The 18,591-nt window shown below is 40.2% G+C and overlaps 1 pseudogene; it reads left to right on the top strand.

The window, feature by feature from the left end:
- Positions 1-4,581, top strand: part of LOC134343747 (uncharacterized protein K02A2.6-like) — a 62,830-nt pseudogene extending 58,249 nt beyond the window's left edge.
- The last annotated feature ends 14,010 nt before the right edge of the window (positions 4,582-18,591 follow it).

The following is an 18,591-nucleotide window of genomic DNA, read 5'->3' as shown; positions in this document are numbered from 1 at the left end:
TAGCCAGAGTTCTATTGAGGACAAACTCCCACTGCCTATTAAATGCTCTCAATGCTGTGCGATTCAAATAGCCTCTGACAACCAATACCAGATCCTGACATTCACGCGTGGCCTAAATACTAAGCCTGGAGGAACCGTTTCTACAGACAGGAGAAGGGGTGAAGGCAGGTCACTGGTGCCTTAAAATCAGTCGCTTCAGGCAAATGGGGCTCATCAGCCGTGGTTGGCAACTCATCTAGGAGAAGGAAAACTCTGATCTCAAACCTCCATTGCCTTGCAGTTATAGCCACTCATTGGGAAGGTTTCGGGAGTAAACCCTAAGGGGAAAGTCAGGAGCCAGAATCCTTAAGGCTATCGTACATTGAAACATCACCATGTTCTTGCTGAAGATTGTGGGAAACTAAAAGATTATGACTTCACTTTTAAACTACAAAGTTTAAATTTTTTTAAGATTTAAAAAAATTGCGGAACTGGAGCCAAATTTGTAAAGAATACTTAATCACAGGATATAGGTTTAAATTAACAACTTTACCTAATTGCATAGGTAAAGGAGCCCCCAATTATGAGGTTGAATAAAACTGTTTTACAACTTTTAGTTCCAGGTCTACCCAAATTGGCCGATCACTCTTATCAACCCAGTATAACCAAAAAGACATATATCGCACATTAACAGCCCAATGATACATTCTAAAATTAGGCAAAGCAAGACCTCCATTCTTTTTCAATTTTTGTAAATGACATTTACTAATTCTTGGTCTTTTATTATTCCAAATAAAAGATAAAATAATAGAATCAATCCGATCAAAAAACTTCCTAGTCAAAAAAAACAGCAATATTCTGAAATAAATATAAACATTTTGGTAGATTCATCATTTTAACTATATGAATACGACCAACAAGTGAAAATGTAAGTGGACTCCATCTACTAAATAAATACTTCGTGGAGTCTACTAAGGGAACAAAATTAGCTTTATAAAGATCCTTATATTTTTTAGTAATTATAATACCTAAATATCTAAAAGAGTCTAAAAACTTTAAAAGGAGTATTATCATATATAGAGACAGAATCATTTAAAGGAAACAATTCACTTTTACTAAAATTAATTTTATATCCTGAAAAACCTCCGAATTCATTAAATAATTTTAGCAGGGCAGGAATGGATTCGTCAGGGTTAGATATATAAACCATTAAATCATCAGCATAAAGAGAGACCTTATGCATGGTCTCATTCACAAATATCCCATGGATATTTTTAGCCTCACGAAGAGCAATAGCAAGCGGTCCTAATATTAAATTAAACAACAAAGGACTTAATGGACAGCCTTGCCTTGTCCCCCGTGAAAGCTGAAAAAAGGAGACCTGCAAATGTTAGTAACAACAGTAGCAATAGGGGCTTTATATATCATTTTAATCCAATTATTAAAATTAATACCAAAGCCAAATTTCTCTAAAACATTGAATAAATATTTCCATTCGACTCGGTCGAACACTTTTTCAGCATCCAAAGGTACAACACATTGTGGAATTTTAGAAGAGGATGAATATATAATGTCAAGTAGTCTCCGAACATTTGAAAGGGAATAGCGACCCTTTATAAAGCCTATTTGATCATGGGGAGTTGTTCTTTATTGCATATTATTGGTTTTCCTTTGGAAAGATTTATGGTTTAAGTGTCTCTGCTCAAATGATCTCTGGACATTTTATGACTGAGGGAAGAAGATAAGGCGATTTGTTCCTTTAATTTAATACTTAGTAGTTAATTGGTAGTTTTTCCTACTAATAGGGCTTTATATATTTTTCTGTTCTATTATAACATTTTATAATTGAATTTAAAGCTTTTTTAGGGAATTAATATTAAACTTAAACATGGCACTGGTTTTTCTCTCTAAGAGATAACATTATTTTGGTTCTTTCTTGTTTATCAGTCGATGGAATGTAAATACCTTTTTTTTCCTGAGACTTTATTGTCTTTTTCACAAGGTCACTCTACTTTTTTACTAACTGGGTGGAGAGAAAGAAAACACAGACGGAGCAGTCAGCAGCTTTGAATTCTATCGTAGATCGCTTACCTTTTTCGGGTTTTCGGGTGTGGGTGGGTGGGTCTAGAGTTATTTTTCTCCCATTGGGTGGTTCTGGAGCATGCGTGTTTTTTATTTGGTTGTATTCTTCATCACTGCCATCTTTGATCATCCTGCACTGGTATGTGCTTTGTGCATGTATAAAGTAGAATTAAATTATAGTACGCTGTTCCAACGGATTAATATAATAAGCTGGAATGTACGTGGTTGGAATCATCCTATTAAAAGAAAGAAGACTTTTAAAATTATTAACAAATTCCAACCTGATATAATTTTTGCTCAAGAGACACATATCAGAGCAGGGAGATCAAAATAGATTTTATAGATGGTGGAATGGGTTGCAATTCCACTCTACTTCTCAGAGTAAAACAAAAGGCATGTCTATTTTCATTAAACCTAATATATTTATTCAAGAGGATATTGAATCAGATTCTAATGGTAGATTTTTAATTGTTAATGGAACAATCTATAACAGAAAAGTTGTTTTGGTTAATTTGCATGGTCCTAACTTAGATGATCCTTCTTCTTTTAAAAAGGTATTCGCTTTACTGCCTGACTTAAATGAATATATGCTTATAATGGGTGGGGATTTTAATTGTTGTTTAAATCCTATGATTGATAAGAGCTCAACCAATCAGCGACTTCCAAATCAATCAGTGTCATTTATTAATTCCTTTTTGATTGATTTTGGGTTGATTGATTTGTGGAGGTATCTTCATCCCGACAATAGAGAATATTCTTTCTTCTCACACGTTTATAAAAAATATTCGAGGATCGATTATATCATAATCGATCCCCGCTTCTTGCCTAGTGTTAAAACCTGTGAATATGATGCTATTGCTATATTTGATCATGCGCCTCTGAGTTTGTCTTTTGAAGTTGATGATGTCGCTCTTGCTTGCCCATCTTGGCGCATGTCTCAGACATTATTGCAAAACTCTGACTTTGTCACTTTCATTGAAACCCAGATAAAAGAATTTTTTCTTTTTAATAGTATAGGGGGTATGTCTAAATTAGTTATATGGGATACATTTAAAGCATTTTTACGCGGTCAGATTATTTCTTATTCAGCTAAACTTAAAAAACAAACTATAGCAGAATTAGATAGAATTTCAAAACAAATTAAAGATTTAGATAATATTTATGCAATTTCCCCCAATACTGATTTATTTAAACAAAGGGTGGAACTTCAATCACAATATAACCTGTTATTAACTCATCCCATTGAAGGTTATTTGATTAAGTTAAAGAGCCAATTTTATATGTCTGGAGATAAAAATAATAAACTGCTTGCATCTCAATTAAAAATGGCTGCAGCCAAAAGGCAAATCATGAAAATTCGTAGGAAAGATGGTACCTTAGCTCAGGAATATGAGGAAATTAATAAGATTTTTCAGGACTTTTATGCTGAGCTATATAAATCTCAATGTCCTTTAGATTCTGTAAAATGAATGCTTTTTTACGAAAGGTTGTTTTTCCTAAAATCTCGGCTGAGGATCAAAAGATTCTCGATGCTCAAATTACTGAAGCCGAAATTCATAAAGCTATTTTTTCAATGCAATGTGGTAAGTCCCCAGGACTTGATGGCTATCCCGTAGAATTTTATAAAAAATTTGGAAAGTTGCTCTCTCCGTATATGTAGGAAATGTTTAAGGATTCTTTTGTGAAAGGTGACTTACTCTCTACTTTTTATGAGGCCTCTATTTCTTTAATTCTTAAAAAAGATAAAGATCCTACTGACTGTGCTTCATATAGACCTATTTCATTACTGAATGTTGACGCTAAGATTTTGTCAAAGATAATGGCCAATTGGTTGGAGAATATTTTGGGTAAAATTATTTGTAAAGATCAGACAGACTTCACTTTTAAAGATGCAGCACACTTCAGTAACAATTTGTCATGTGGTAACTGCTCATACAGCTGACAACAGTTGTGGAGGGACAGACAGCCACTGCAAATCTTACTGCTTTGATCAGATCTAAATATGATTGGTCTGTAGTTCAAAGCTTCAGATTGAAGCTCTTAAGGAAATGTGAAATAACACAATGGAGTAACTTGATGTCCTTCCTGAAAATGCTAAATGTGAGCTGGTCACTGCTTTCAGAGCATATCAGGATGTGACCTGTGTGTCACTCACAGTTCTGTGGGGCTAAATGATTGCTACACTTGAGCAGTGATCTGGTCTGCATTAACAATTAGATGCTGGTGCTGATGAACAGATTATTTTCCTACAGGATCATAAATATCACATATTTCAACTTATCTCTCTTCTGCAGAAGTAGAGACCTGCCTCCTGTAATCATGTACCACTTCAGTGTGAACAAATCCTGCTCAAAGTGCACATTTGAAGACAGGGATGAAGACAGCAGGGAACAGAAGATTATTCAGCTTGCTCAGATTTGGAGATTGAAGCAGTTGTGGAGTGGTCTGGTTGCACCAATGTCCACCTGGTTCCCTGAGCCACATGGTTTGTTGGTTCACAGCAGTGATGTCACTCTTTAGGAGGTCCATAAGAGACCATTAGATATAGGAGCAGAATTAGTCCATTGGTCCATTGAGTCTGCTCTGCCATTCCTGATTCAATATTCTCCTCAAACCCATTGTCTAGCCTTCTCCCTGAAGCCTTTGACACCCTTACTAATCAAGAAGTTATTAACCTCATCTTTAAACATACCCAATGACATGGCCTCCTCAGCTGTCTGAGGCAATGAATTCCACAGATTCACCAGCATCTGGCTAAAGAAATTCCTCCTCATCTCTGTTCTAAAGTGAAGTCCTTCTATTCTGAGGCTGTGCACTCCGGTCCGGCACTCTTCCATGATAAGAAATATCCTCTTCACATCTAATCTATCTAGGCTTTTCAATATATGATAGGCTCTAATAAGATCCCGCCCATTGTTCTAAACCCCAGCGATTACAACACATCATACTCTCCTCATATGTTACTACTCTTATTCCCAAGATCATTGTGAACTTCCACTGCATCCTTCTCACTGCTAGCATATCCTTCCTGAGATAAAGGGCCCAAATCTGTTCATAATACTTCAAGTGTGGTCTGACCAACGCCTTATAAATCTCAACATTACATCTTTGCTCTTATCTTCTAGTCCTCTCTCAATGACAGCTAAAATTGCATTTGCCTTCCTTACCACCAACTCAAACAACAAGTTTCCCTTTATGGAATTCTACGCAAAGTCTCCTAACCTCCGATCTCTAAATTTACTGACCATTAAAGTTACAAGTGTTGTGTCTATGTATAATTACATATATATTAATTAAAAAGCACACACACAGCAGGTAGCTTAACTGGTGTATTCACATTGCAGTGAGAGAGAGAGAGAGAGAGAGAGAGAAACAATGTACATGTGTAGACTACACTGCATACACAGAGAGCAGATCAATATGAAGAGCTAAGGGGGGAATTGCTCTAAAGGAAATAGATCCATACATTGCACTTCCTCCCCCTTTAGATTAACGCAACATAGAACTGTATATGTACAACACATTCAGTTTCCTTCCGTAAACCCATATTACAAATAAACATGCTTTCACAATAACAGTCCATAACTAACTTCACAGTTCTAAAGATTCAGTCTTTTGAGTAGTGTTTCTCGACCTGCGGAGAGGCATCAGGTTTGGAAGGTGTCTTGTGAATGACAACATTCTCATCATGCCTCTGGACCTGTGGACGGGCATCAGGTTTGGAAGGTGTCTTGTCTACGGCAACACTCTTGGTTTCCAGTGTCACGTTGCTGTCAGTAACATCATCATCGCTAAGAGGTAAGTCCGGTGAACATCTAGTTGGATGCATTCAACTCACGTGTGTTCTTCAGTTGAGCATCCAGTATCTGGTCCACATGACGTCTCCATATCTGATCTCCAATAGACAATGTGTACATCAGTGGTCCAGTTCCTGTAGATATCTTGCCGGGTGTCCACTTGCCTTCTTGGTAATCATGAGCTAGGACTTTCTGTCCAATCTCGAAGCGCCTTGCTGCTTCATTTGGCAATGTCCTGTACTGTTTATTCTGCACTTCCCTACGTAGATCTGGTTTCAGGAAGTCTATGTGAGATCTCAGAATCCTGCTCATGAACAACATTGCAGGTGTTTTATTTGTTGTCACATGAACTGAGTTCTGTTACACAAAAAGGAAGTTGTCCACCTTGTGCCATAGAGAAATGTCTTCCTTGTCCATTGCTTTATGAAGATCTGGATAAACCATTCAGTTAACCTATTCAAGATTGTGAGTCAAGATTCACAACGTATAGCACACGTAACTTGTGGTGAGAGCTGCATTCCATCACAGACTTTAAAACCAAACGTTGTGGTGCCGCCAACATCACAGCTTCTCTCCCAGATGAGCTCAATCGCTTTTATGCTAGGTTCGATGTAGCTAACTCAGAGCCTCAGAGGAAAGCCACCACTACAACCTGCGACCTGGTCACCTCTGAGGCTGAGGTACGCAGATGTTTCCAACGAGTGGACAATCGCAAGGCTGCGGGACCGGACGGCACCCCAGGGTGAGTACTTAGGATGTGCGCAGCACAACTGGTAGGTGTATTTACAGACATTGTTAATCTCTCCCTCTCCCAGTGTAGAGAGCCCTCCTGCTTCAAATTATCCACCATTCTCCCTGCAACAAAAAAGACCAAGGTAACATGTCTGAACGACTGGTGTCCTGTCACACTCACCTCAATAATAAGCAAATGCTTTGAGAGGCTGGTCAAGGATTACACCCGCAGTTTTCTACCACCCAAACTGGACCCCCTACAATTCGCCTACCGACACAACTGATCGACAGATGACGCAATAGCCACTGCTCTAGGTACCGTCCTTACACATCTGAAGAAGAAGGATGCTTATGTGAGAATGCTGTTCTTGGACTACAGTTCAGCATTCAACACCATTGTTCCATCTAGGCTCGACAGGAAGCTTAGAGACTTCGACCTTGACCCTGCCTTGTGCAATGAGATCCTGGAATTCCTGTCAGATCGCCAGCAGGTTGTAAGAGTGGGCTCCTTTATCACCACCCTTCTGACTCTCAATACAGGAGCCCCTCAGGGTTGTGTACTGAGTCCTCTCCTTTACTCCCTGTACTACCAAGACTGTATCACCATGCACAGCTTCAATCTACCAATTAAATTTGCCAATGTCACCACATTAATTGGCCTTAACTCAAACAATAATGAGGTGGCCTACAGGGAAGAAGTCATCTCTCTGATACAGTGATGTCAAGGAAACATCCTCTCCCTCAATGTCGCAAAGACAAAGGAGCTGGTTGTCGATTACAGGAGGAATGGAGATGGACTAACCCCTATTGACATCAATGGATCTGGGGTTGAGAGGGTAAACAGCTTCAGGTTCCTCAGCATCCACATCACCGAGGACCTCATGTGATCTGTACACACCAGCTGTGTGGTGAAAAAGGCACTACAGCGCCTCTTTCACCTCAGACGGTTGAGGAAGTTTGGTATGGACCCCCAAATCCTAAGAACTTTCTACTGGGGCACAACTGAGAGCATCCTGTCTGGCTTCATCACTGCCTGGTATGGGAACTGTACCTCCCTTAATTGCAGGTCTCTGCAGAATGTGGTGCGGAAAACCCAGCACATCTGTAGTTATGAATTTCCCATGATTCAGGACATTTACAAGGACAGGTGTGAAAAAATGGCCCATAGGATCACTGGGGACCCAAACCATCCCAACCACAATTGATTGCAGCTGTTACCATCTGGGAAGCGGTACCACAGCATAAAAGCCAGGACCAACAGGCTCTGGGACATCTTCCACCAGGCCATCAGACTGATGAACTCATGCTGATTTGAATGTACTCTATATTACATTGACTGTTCTATTTATTCTAAACTATTATAAATTACTATGATTGCACATGGCACATTTAGATGGCGATGTAAGGTAAAGATTTTTTTACTCCTCATGTATGTGAAGAGTGTAAGAAATAAAGTCAATTCAATTCATTTCATTGCTGGGTGGTGAGGAGCTGACTTGAAATGTGATGCCATTTTTCTTCATGAACAGTTAGAATTCTTTTGTCATGTATTGTGGTCTGTTGTCACTCACAATTTCTTCGGGTATCCCATTTCAGGTGAAGATAGTCCTCAGAGCAGAAACTGTCTTTGCTGATGTGGTTGACTTCATTGGTATAACCTCTAGCCATTTCAAATGAGCATCCATAGCAATCAGAAACATGGAGTCTATGAACAACGTCAATATGTACTCTTTGCTACGGTGATAACGGCCTCTCTCATGAGTGTAACAGTGCCTGTGGGGGTGCATTTTGAACTTCTTGGCATCCCAAACAGTTTTTGGCCAAGTCTTCTATCAGTTTATTTATTTCTGAACAGCACACTTAGCTCCGGGAGAGATTTTTCATCTTGACGGTACCAGGTGTCCATCAAGCAAATTTTTTAACACTCTGGTGCACAGTTTAAAGGGAACCACAACACAAGATTCACACATCAGCATTCTTTGACATACAACAGTTGGTCTCGTCTAGCTGAGAACTCCAGAAACATAGGGCTACCATGAGCTGTCCATCTTTGCAATGGTGATTTCAGAGACTTTTGGCAATGTTGGGTCATTCCTTGTTTCCCTTTGTATTTTGGAATTTGGTACCAGTCACTGGTCCACCAATGCGGAGTGGAACACTTCTGCTGGGTCACATTATGAAGACTTTTTTTCTTCAGTTGCCAACAATGGAAGATTTGACAAGCCATCAGCATTGCTGTGTTGTTTGGTACCCTTGAACTCTATGTCATAAGGGTGACCTCCTAGGAATAGTTCCCAATGTTGTAACCGGGTAGCAGTCATCACTGGAATTCCCTTCCTGGGATTGAAAATGGACACAAGGGGCTGGTGATCTGTCACCAGTGTAAACTTTTGTCTGTAGAGGTAGTGGTGGAACTTCATTCTCCATACTAGACTAAGGGCCTTCAGTTGATCTGTGTGTAGTTGTGTTGGGTGCTTGTCAGTAATCTTGAAACAAATGCAATCGAGCATTCAGACCCATCTTTCATAATGTGTGACTAAAGGGGATGCATCATACATCTGTCTGATGGGCAGGGATGGATCATAATGGGTGAGCAGTTCATTGGATGTTGCTAGTCTTTTAGTTTCCTTGAATCCTTTTTCAGATCTTTCTGTCCATTCCCACTTTGCTCCTGTCTGTAACCATGCATTCAATGGATACAGCACCATAGCAATGTTTGGGAGAAACTGGTGGTAATAGTTTACAAGGGCCAACTATGACCAGAGTTGTGGCACATTTTCCTGTTTGGGTGCCTGCAGCACTGCTTCAATCTTCTCTTGTGACTTATGTAAGCCATACTTGTCAATGGCATGTCTACAATATGAGATTTCATTCTGTAAAACTCACATTTCTCTCTCTTTGTGCACAGACCATACTCAATTAGCCTGGTAAGCACTTTACCAAAGTTCTGGAGGTACTGTTCATCATTCTTACAAGTCATGATGATGTCATCAAGGTGACACTGTGTTCCTGGGATATCTTGGAGCACTTGGTCCATTGCTCTTTGCCAAATTGCTGGAACCGATGCAACGCCAAAGATGAGATGATTATACTGGAACAGTCCCTTGTGAGTGTTGATTGTGAGGAAATTCCTGCTTAACTCCTCAATCTCTATTTGCAAATAGGCTTGTGACAAGTCAATCTTTGAAAATCTCTGCCCGCCTGCCAAAGAAGCAAACAGATGCAGAATACGCAGCACTGGGTTGATGCTAACCTTGAAATCCCCACATATGCGAATGGCTCTGGCTTTCCCTTTCTTAATGACTGGGACAATAGGCATGGCCTAATTGCTCCACTCAAACTCAGACCCAATTCCAGACGCCTTCAAGCTCTGCAGTTCAGTATCCACTTGAGGACATAAGGCACTGGACGTGCTTTATGGGATCTTGATGTTGCTGTTTCATCCAGTTCAATTCTGGCCTTTATGCCTTTGAGCTTACCAATCCCCTTCTCAAACATCTTCTCATCAGCATTAAGCAGCTGTGCCAGTGTCTGTTAGTGCTACCATTTGGGCGCCGTAGCCTGTTGATGTCACACTGAGAGCTTTGTCTGAGTACCAATCTAGTTGGATTTTTCTCAACCATCCACATCTGAAAAGTGCTGGGCCTTCTCTTTTCACTGTATAACTTGTGTTTGGCCTCCACATATCACATTTACTTTCACTTTTTCTTTGGGAGACACTTTTTTCATCTGTGTAAGTCTTCAGCATCACAGGGGTCTTCTACAATGGCATGTTAGAAAGCCCTCTTTTGTAGTCAGCCTCTGGAATTCTGGACAAAGGTGACTCTCTGTCCAGTTCCATTTAAAGTTTTACACCAGACACATCTATTGTGATCCAGATGATTTTGTGATCTGCTTCAGTTATATTGTGCAGTTCTAGGCAGGACAGTTCACCTTTATTGGACTGTATGTTGTCTGATTATGTTTTACATTTGGCAACTTTATATATTTATTTAGTTTTGTGTTTGAGACTTTTCGCTCGGTTATGCTTTTGATCTGCCTTGCATACTCTCTCTCTGTGACTTAATCTTTGACATTTTCTTGAGACTTTTTCTTTGAACCAACAGTCATCTGCATCATCGGAGGATTTGCCATATCAATAGCATGTTTGGCCTTTTGCTACATTCAAGGACATTTTGTGTATTTCACATACTAATCTTTTCTGTAGTTCTGCTGGATCCTTTGCTGCAGTCTCTAACAATATTACAATGGTTAATGCCCATTCTAAAGTTGGGTCTCATTCAGATAGTATCCTCTTTTAAGTGCTTTGACTATAGATGCCACATTCAGACCTATCACTTAATGCAGCAGAAAATCCATTTCTAAAGTCACAGTACTGGGAAAGTTGGTGCAGTTCTGTAATGTATTTAGAAATGCTTTCATCTTTTGACTGGTTTGTTTTGTAAAATCTAAATGCCTCAGTTACTACCAGAAGTGTAGGGCTCAAGTGATTTTGTAAAATTGTAACAATTTTATCGAACATCTTGCTTGCTGTTTTTCAGGAGTTAACTGGTTGCGTAAGAGACTGTATGTTCTTGCATCCATTAAGCAAAGAAGTGCAGGGGCTTTCTTTTGCTCCTCCACATTATTCACATTACAATACAGTTCAACCCTCTCGATATATGGCTCCCAGCCTTCATAAGTGTGATCAAATTCATCATCTTCCCTACTGAATCCATCACCACTTTATTTTCACTTGAAATTCAGTGCATCTTTCACTATTACTCACGTGTCCTTTTGCTTTCTCGTGCTGTATAACTCTTGTTGTTTTATCCCGTAACTCTCAGCATGGTTTGTGGGAAATGGCTTTAACTGGTGTATTCACATTACAGCGAGAGAAGAAGAAAGAACCATGCATATGCGTGTGCACTGACAACAGATCAATATATAGTGCTGTGGGGGTTGAGGTCATTGCTTTAAAAGAAATAGATCCATGTATTACAACACTGTCACCTCCCATTAGGGCCTCTCAGGTACTGTACATAAACAGGTTCTGTGTAGACTTCAGCGAAAGGCAACAATCTTCCAGCTGCCAGTATCCAGCCACTCTAGAGCAACTGTAATAGAGCACCTGGAGCATTTAAAAAATTTACCTACTAGGATTGTCAGACAGGAATACGCCAGCGCATCTATCTTGAAAGACAAATGTCTTGATTTTCAGTTCATCTATTATTGAACTCATTTTGTTTTAAATTATTTCAAGTCTCCAAAAATGGTAATTATGTTCTCTTTTAGCATAAATAACTTTCTTCTACAGACTTAAGCTCCACTGTATTGGCAGGTGCTGATTTTAGTGCATATTCTTTGAATTGAATTGAATTGAATTGATTTGACTTTATTTCTTACATCCTTCACATACATTACATCTCTGTCTGAATGTGCCTCAGGCAGAGTGGTTGAATACAGAATAAAATCAAGCACATCACAAGAAGGTGTTTTGAGCATAACTTGATCATCATTCCACATTAAGTAAGGTTTTTCATAAAAATATGTGCTGTAGACCACATAATTGTGAAATACTTTGACTAATCTGTAGAAGCCATTGTTTTTTCAAAAATAATTCATTTTGATCATTCTCAGTCACAAAATCTATTGTGACCCTACTGTTCTTCTTCAATTGTGCTTTAAAAATACCACTGGTAACTTCTGAAAATGAGACTCCACATACAGGCTGTAAATCCGTTGACTAGTACTAAATATTGACTATATTTCTCAGAGCTAAACATAAACCAGGAAATAACAGGTTGTTGAGTCTGAACTCAGTTGTGGGAAAGTTACTGGAAAGTATTCTAAGGGACTGGATATATCAGTATTTGGCTAGACATGGACTGAGTAAGGATTGTCAACTTGGCTTCGTGCATTATAAGTTATGTCTAACCGATCTTATCGAAATTTTTAACAAAGTTACCAGGAAAGTGGATGAAGGCATGGCCTTTGGTAAGTCATTTGACAAGGTTCTGTATGGGAGGTTGGTCAAAATGATTCAGTTGCTCGGCATTTAAGTTGAGGTAGTGAATTGGATTAGACATTGGAAGTGGTAGAAGATGGTTGCCTCTCTGACTGGAGACCCATGACTAGTGGTGTGTCACGAAAAAACTCTGCTTTATTAGAATTTTGAGGAGATTTGGTGTGTCACCAAGGGCATTTGCAAATTTCTATAGGTGTCATGAGGAGCTTTCTGACTGGTTGTATCACAGTCTCGTGATACACAGAATCACAAGAGTCTGCAGACTCAGCCAGCTTCATCACAGGCACTGCCATCCACACCACTGAAGACATCTTCAAGAGATGGTAAGACGGTGGTGTCTATCACTAAGTATCCTCACTATCTGGAACATGCGTCTTCTTATTGCTTCCATCAGCAAGGAGGTGGAGGAGCCTAATATTACATACCTCAAGGAGATCTTGTGAGAATGATGTAATAGTCTCTTGGAGGTCACCTGATGTAATTTTCCCGCCGATGTGAGGTCACGTGATGCCATGTTCACCACGGGTATAAAAGGGTAGACCCCTGGTGACGCATTTAGTTTTCCAGTTGGAATGTCATTGAGAAACTCCGCTCCGCTGTGTGTTTGCATTATGACACAGTTTTGATTTTAAACAGAGTTTTATGTTCTAATGTAAGGTACAGAAATCTGAGCGGGCATTTCGACCAGTCGCTGTCAGGTTTGTTAATGTATCTTTTCGGTAACATTAGAGAGTGAAGACGGAACCCTGAAGGAGACGTTCGACGGGTTTGGAAAGGATCAACCATTATTGAATTCATTCAAGAAAGAGTGATCTGCATGAGATAGCCTCTGCTAAAAGTGGCAGAAAGGCTGTGCAAAATTATTTTACAGAGGAGGAAAGTCAGTGCCTTTAAAACCGTTTTATTTCCGTCATCATGAATCCTGTGGACGAGGCAGGATCTGACTGGGAGTGGCAGTGACGTCGTGTCTTCAAGGAATTCGTTACTTCATGAAAGTCTCTCCTAATTAAGGTTAAGGTTTTCATTTTTTTTCATTGCTTATCAGGGTTTAATAAATGTTTGTTTGTTTATAAATCCTGACTCGATATATTCATTGTTGCTGATCATGTGACACTAAAAACTCACACATGATTCAGGAACAGCTTCTTCAGATTTCTAAATGGTCCATGCACCCATGAAATCCAACGTTGCATTCATACTTAGTTATTTTGAGTGAAATACACTCAGTGGCCACTTTATTGGCCACTTTATTCGGCAGCGTCTGTGCTTAATAAAGTGACCACTGAGTGTATGTTCACAGTCTTCTGCTGCTGTAGTCCATGGACATTTCAGTGAGAATAGGCGGAGGCTATAAGGCAGTTTCTATAACAAAATTAATTTTCTCTTTCTTTGTCTATGAAGACATAGCTAGAGCTGTGAGAATAGAAGGGAGGGAGGGAACATCGACTCAGACCATGAGAGGCCTGCATCAGACATTTTTATGCCTTACAAGGTGCAGATTGGAAGTCTGTGTGGGGTGCCACTCGCACAGACACTGGAGCAATGTGTGGTTAAGTGCCTTGCTCAAGGACATAAACACTCTGCCACAGCTGATGCTCGAACTAGCGACTTTCAGGTCACTAGATGAATGTCTTAACCACTTGGCCACATGCCCAACACAGTAAGAATAGGTCCAGGGTTAGTGGTATGTTCTTTGTGTGAGATGAAGGAACTCTGACAAAGCACCAGTATCTCTGATAGCTACATCAGCATGAATTGCACTGAGCTACAGCTCCTTGGAGATCCTGTCAGGGAAATGAAACTGTAGCTAAATGACCTTTGGCTCATATGGGAGAATGAGGAGATGATGAGGTGACCAGTGGTGTGCCTCAAGGATCTGTTCTGGGAACCTTACTCTTTGTGATTTTAATAAATGACCTGGATGAGGAGGTGGAGGGTTGGGTTAGTAAGCTTGCTGATGACACAAAGGTTGGGGGTGTTGTGGATAGTGTGGAGAGCTGTCAGAAGTTACAGTGGGACATTGATAGGATGCAAAACTGGGCTGAGAAGTGGCAGATAGAATTCAACCCAGATAAGTGTGAAGTGGTTCATTTTGGTAGGTCAAATACTATGGCAAAATATAGTATTAATGGTAAGACTCTTGGCAGTGTGGAGGATCAGAGGGATCTTGGGGTCTGAGTCCATAGGACGCTCAAAGCAGCTGTGTAGGTTGACTCTGTGGTTAAGAAGGCATATGGTGTATTGGCCTTCATCGATCGTGGAACTGAACTTAGGAGCTGGGAGGTAATGTTGCAGCTCTATAGGACCCTGGTCAGACCCCACTTAGAGTACTGTGCTCAGTTTTGGTCGCCTCACTACAGGAAGGATGTGGAAGCCATAGAAAGGGTGCAGAGGAGATTTACAAGGATATTGCCTGGATTGGGGAGCAGGTTGAGTGAACTTTGTCTTTTCTCCTTGGAGTGATGGAGGATGAGAGGTGACCTGATAGAGGTGTATAAGATGATAGAGGCATTGATCGTGTGGATAGTCAAAGGCTTTTTCCCAGGGCTGAAATGGTTGCCACAAGAGAACACAGGTTTAAGATGCTGGGAAGTAGGTACAGGGGAGATGTCAGGGGTAAGTTTTTTACTCAGAGATTGGTGAGTGCATGGAATGGGCTGCCGGCAATGGTGGTGGAGGCGGATACGATAGGGTCTTTTAAGAGACTTTTGGATAGGTACATGGAGCTTAGAAAAATAGAGGACTATGGATAAGCCTAGTAATTTCTACGGTAGGGACATTTTCGGCATAACTTTGTGGGCCGAAGGGCCTGTATTGTGCTGTAGGTTTTCTATGTTTCTATGTTTCTATGATAGGTTGGAGCTCCAGCAATGTAGTCACCCCTATGTCACAGGAAGAAGGTACTTGGGTGATTGTAAGGAGAGGGAAAAAGAATAGGAAGCCAATGCAGAATACCACATGGCCATTCCCCTCAATCATAACTAAACTGATTTGGATACGGTTGGCGGGGTTTTGGGACAGGCCTACCTGGGGGAATCGGCAGCAGCCAGGTCTCTGGCATTTAGTCTGGCTCTGTGACTCTGAAGAAAAGTAGGGAGAAGAGTACTGAAGTAATGATAAGGGATTCCGTAGTTCGAGGAGCAGACAGGAGATTCTGTGAAGGTGAAAGAGACACCCGACCAGTATGTTGCCTCCCAGGTGCCAGCGTCAGGGATATCCCAAATCAGGCCACAGCTTTCTAAAGGAGGATTGTGAGCCACCAGAAGTTGTGGTATATATTGGTGCCAGTAACATGGATTGCAAAATCTTTGAAATGGAGACACCTCTTTCTCCCTTATTAGGGAGAGAGAGAACCTGTGGTATGTCAAATACCAGGTGAATGAGTAGTCTTTGGAGTACTGCAAGTCTGTGTCTTTGCTGTTGCTTTGCTCACGCTTGAGTGCTCACTGGCGGGTGCCGATGCTTTTTCTTTGCCTGTGGCAGGAGGGGGGAACGTTGCTTGCTGACGCTTACGTGCGGGAGGGAGGGGAGCTGGGAGGGTCTTTGGGTTCTAACATTTAACTGTCATTCACTCTTTGGAGGGCACTCCTCTGTTTTTTGTGGATGATTGCGAAGAAAAACGCATTTCAGGATGTATATTGTACATATTTCTCTGACATTAAGTGTACCTTCGAAACCTTTGAAAATAGTGGAGGTCCTGAAGAAAGAATATAAGAAGTTAGGTAGAAATTGGAAAAGCAGGACCTCCAGGGAAACAATCTCTGGATTGCTTCCAGTGCCATGTGCCAGTGAGGGTAAGAATAGAATGATTTTTCATGTGAATGCAAGGGCTGAGGAACTGCTGCAGGAGACAGGGTTTCAGATTTCTGGATCATTGAGGTTTCTCCTGGGGAAGGTATAACCCGTACAAAGAGGATGGGTTGCACCTGAACGTGAGGAGGACCAATTATCTTGCGGGCAGGTTTGCTAGAGTTGTTGGGGAGGGTTTAAATTAATTAGGCAGAGGGGTGGGAACCAGAATGAAAGGGTTGAGGATGGGGCAGTCTTCCTACAAGTAGATGCAGTGTGTAGTGAGACTGTGAGGAATGACAAGCAGCCAAAAGGGTAATTAAGCCAATCGGATAAGTTGAAGTCTAACATGAGGCAAAATTGAAAAATTGATGAATACAGGACTGAAGGTGTTTTATTTGAATGCGCGCAGTATATGGGATAAGATAGATGATTTACTGTAGCAGTGCAGATAGAGATTGGCAGGTATGAAGTTGTGGACAACACTGAGTTGTGGCTGAAAGGAGATCGTATTTGGGAGCTTAAAATCCAAGGACACACATTATATCAAAAGACAGGCATGTAGGCAGAGCGGGTGGGGTAGCTTTGTCAGTACAAAATGAAACCAAACCCTTAGAAAAAGGTGACATAGGATCAGAAGATGTAGAATCCTTGTGGGCAGAGCTAGGCAGTCAGCAGGTTGGGCAACACCTGTGGGAAAAGAAACAACTAACAAGTTCCAGAACGTTAACTCTTTCTCTTTCTGCAAATTCTGCCTGATCTGTTATGTGTTTCCAGCATTTGCTTATGTCTTGCTTTGTTTGTGGAAAACAAGTAATTAACTAGGACTGCTTACCTGGAAATACTGTTGTCAAATGATTCAGGAATGGAAATGTCAGAAAATGGGTCTGCAAATAGTTTTGCATTACTGATAGATCAGTAATGTGTGGCAGCCTAACAATTGCTCCGTGTGTCCACTGCTACAAAATTTTTGAAAAACTTCTCAATCATTGTTTTCAAAATCATGAAAAAAAGGCACATGAGCCATCAATATTATAAATTTACTGATTACCAGGGAGGCAAATGAATTGTTGATTTAAGCCATGAAAACATCAAGGCTTTTTTTTTTGCTAGCATTTTAATTTCCTACAATCGTAGCTTTGTTTTTGAAGTTAATAGAATTGCTTGAGTATACTGCTTTAAAGCATAATCTTTAAGCAAAGCTTCCCACAGGATCAAATGAAAAAAAATGATAGTTGAAAGGTCTTGAAAAGTAGCAAAGCCATTCATGTAACTCTCAGTATCTCTTATAACAGGTTTGTACCCTATCTCTTATTCTATCTCTCTGATGAAAAATCAATTTGTTTATTTTTTAAGTCTCCTCCTAGGTCATTGAACCCTGACCTGCACTTCCAATCCTTTTCATCCTTCCTCAATTCACTACCCTCAAACCAGCTCCCAGCAAATAAATGCCCACGTTTCAAAGATATTTCTTGGATTAGATGTGGGAAGCTGCAGATCAGCCATCCTATAAACCTCTAGCCCAATGTTCTTCTTATTCATCTATCAGCTGTTGAGAATAGCGCTCTCCAATTTTCTTAAATGTATTTAGTCACAACATTGTTTAAAGTTAATAATATTTATTTATTTATTATTTATTTATCTGTCTATTTATTTATTTGCTGATCTAAAATATAGATAATCTGATCCTTCTCAATTTTTTTGTGTGTCTTTGCAGTATGCATATTGGATGCCATGCTTGTTCAGGATGACATTAAAAGATTTCAAAATGGTGCTTTCTGAGTGTTAAAACAACAGTGGACGTTCAGAGATTAGGATAGATGTTTTTAAAATCTGTCCTTTCTCCTTTCAGGGTTGTATTTTATTTCTTTTTCATGTGAACAAGGGAGTGTATTGGATGAGGAGATGAACTTGGTGTATTCACAGGGATGTGACTGTGTACGCACAGGTAAATGTGCACATATGGATGTATATGATTAGAGTGTACACTGTGCATAAGTCAGTATGTTGGTTGAAGTGAGTGTGTGTGAATCGATGTACAAGCAAGTACAACAGTGGCTATGATAGGGTGTAAGTGTCCATATTAACCAGAATGCTGTATGCAATGATGTGCCCATGTATTTGTTTTCATTGTCCTGCTTCTCTTTGTCCTGCTTTGAATGTGATGTTGATGTATGTACAATCTCTAATAAAGGTGGTTTATCT

This window comes from Mobula hypostoma, chromosome 3, assembly GCF_963921235.1.
Source record: "Mobula hypostoma chromosome 3, sMobHyp1.1, whole genome shotgun sequence".
Lineage (NCBI taxonomy): Eukaryota > Metazoa > Chordata > Chondrichthyes > Myliobatiformes > Myliobatidae > Mobula > Mobula hypostoma.
Note: the sequence above shows the minus strand (reverse complement) of the source record. Positions and strands in the feature narration are given on the sequence as shown.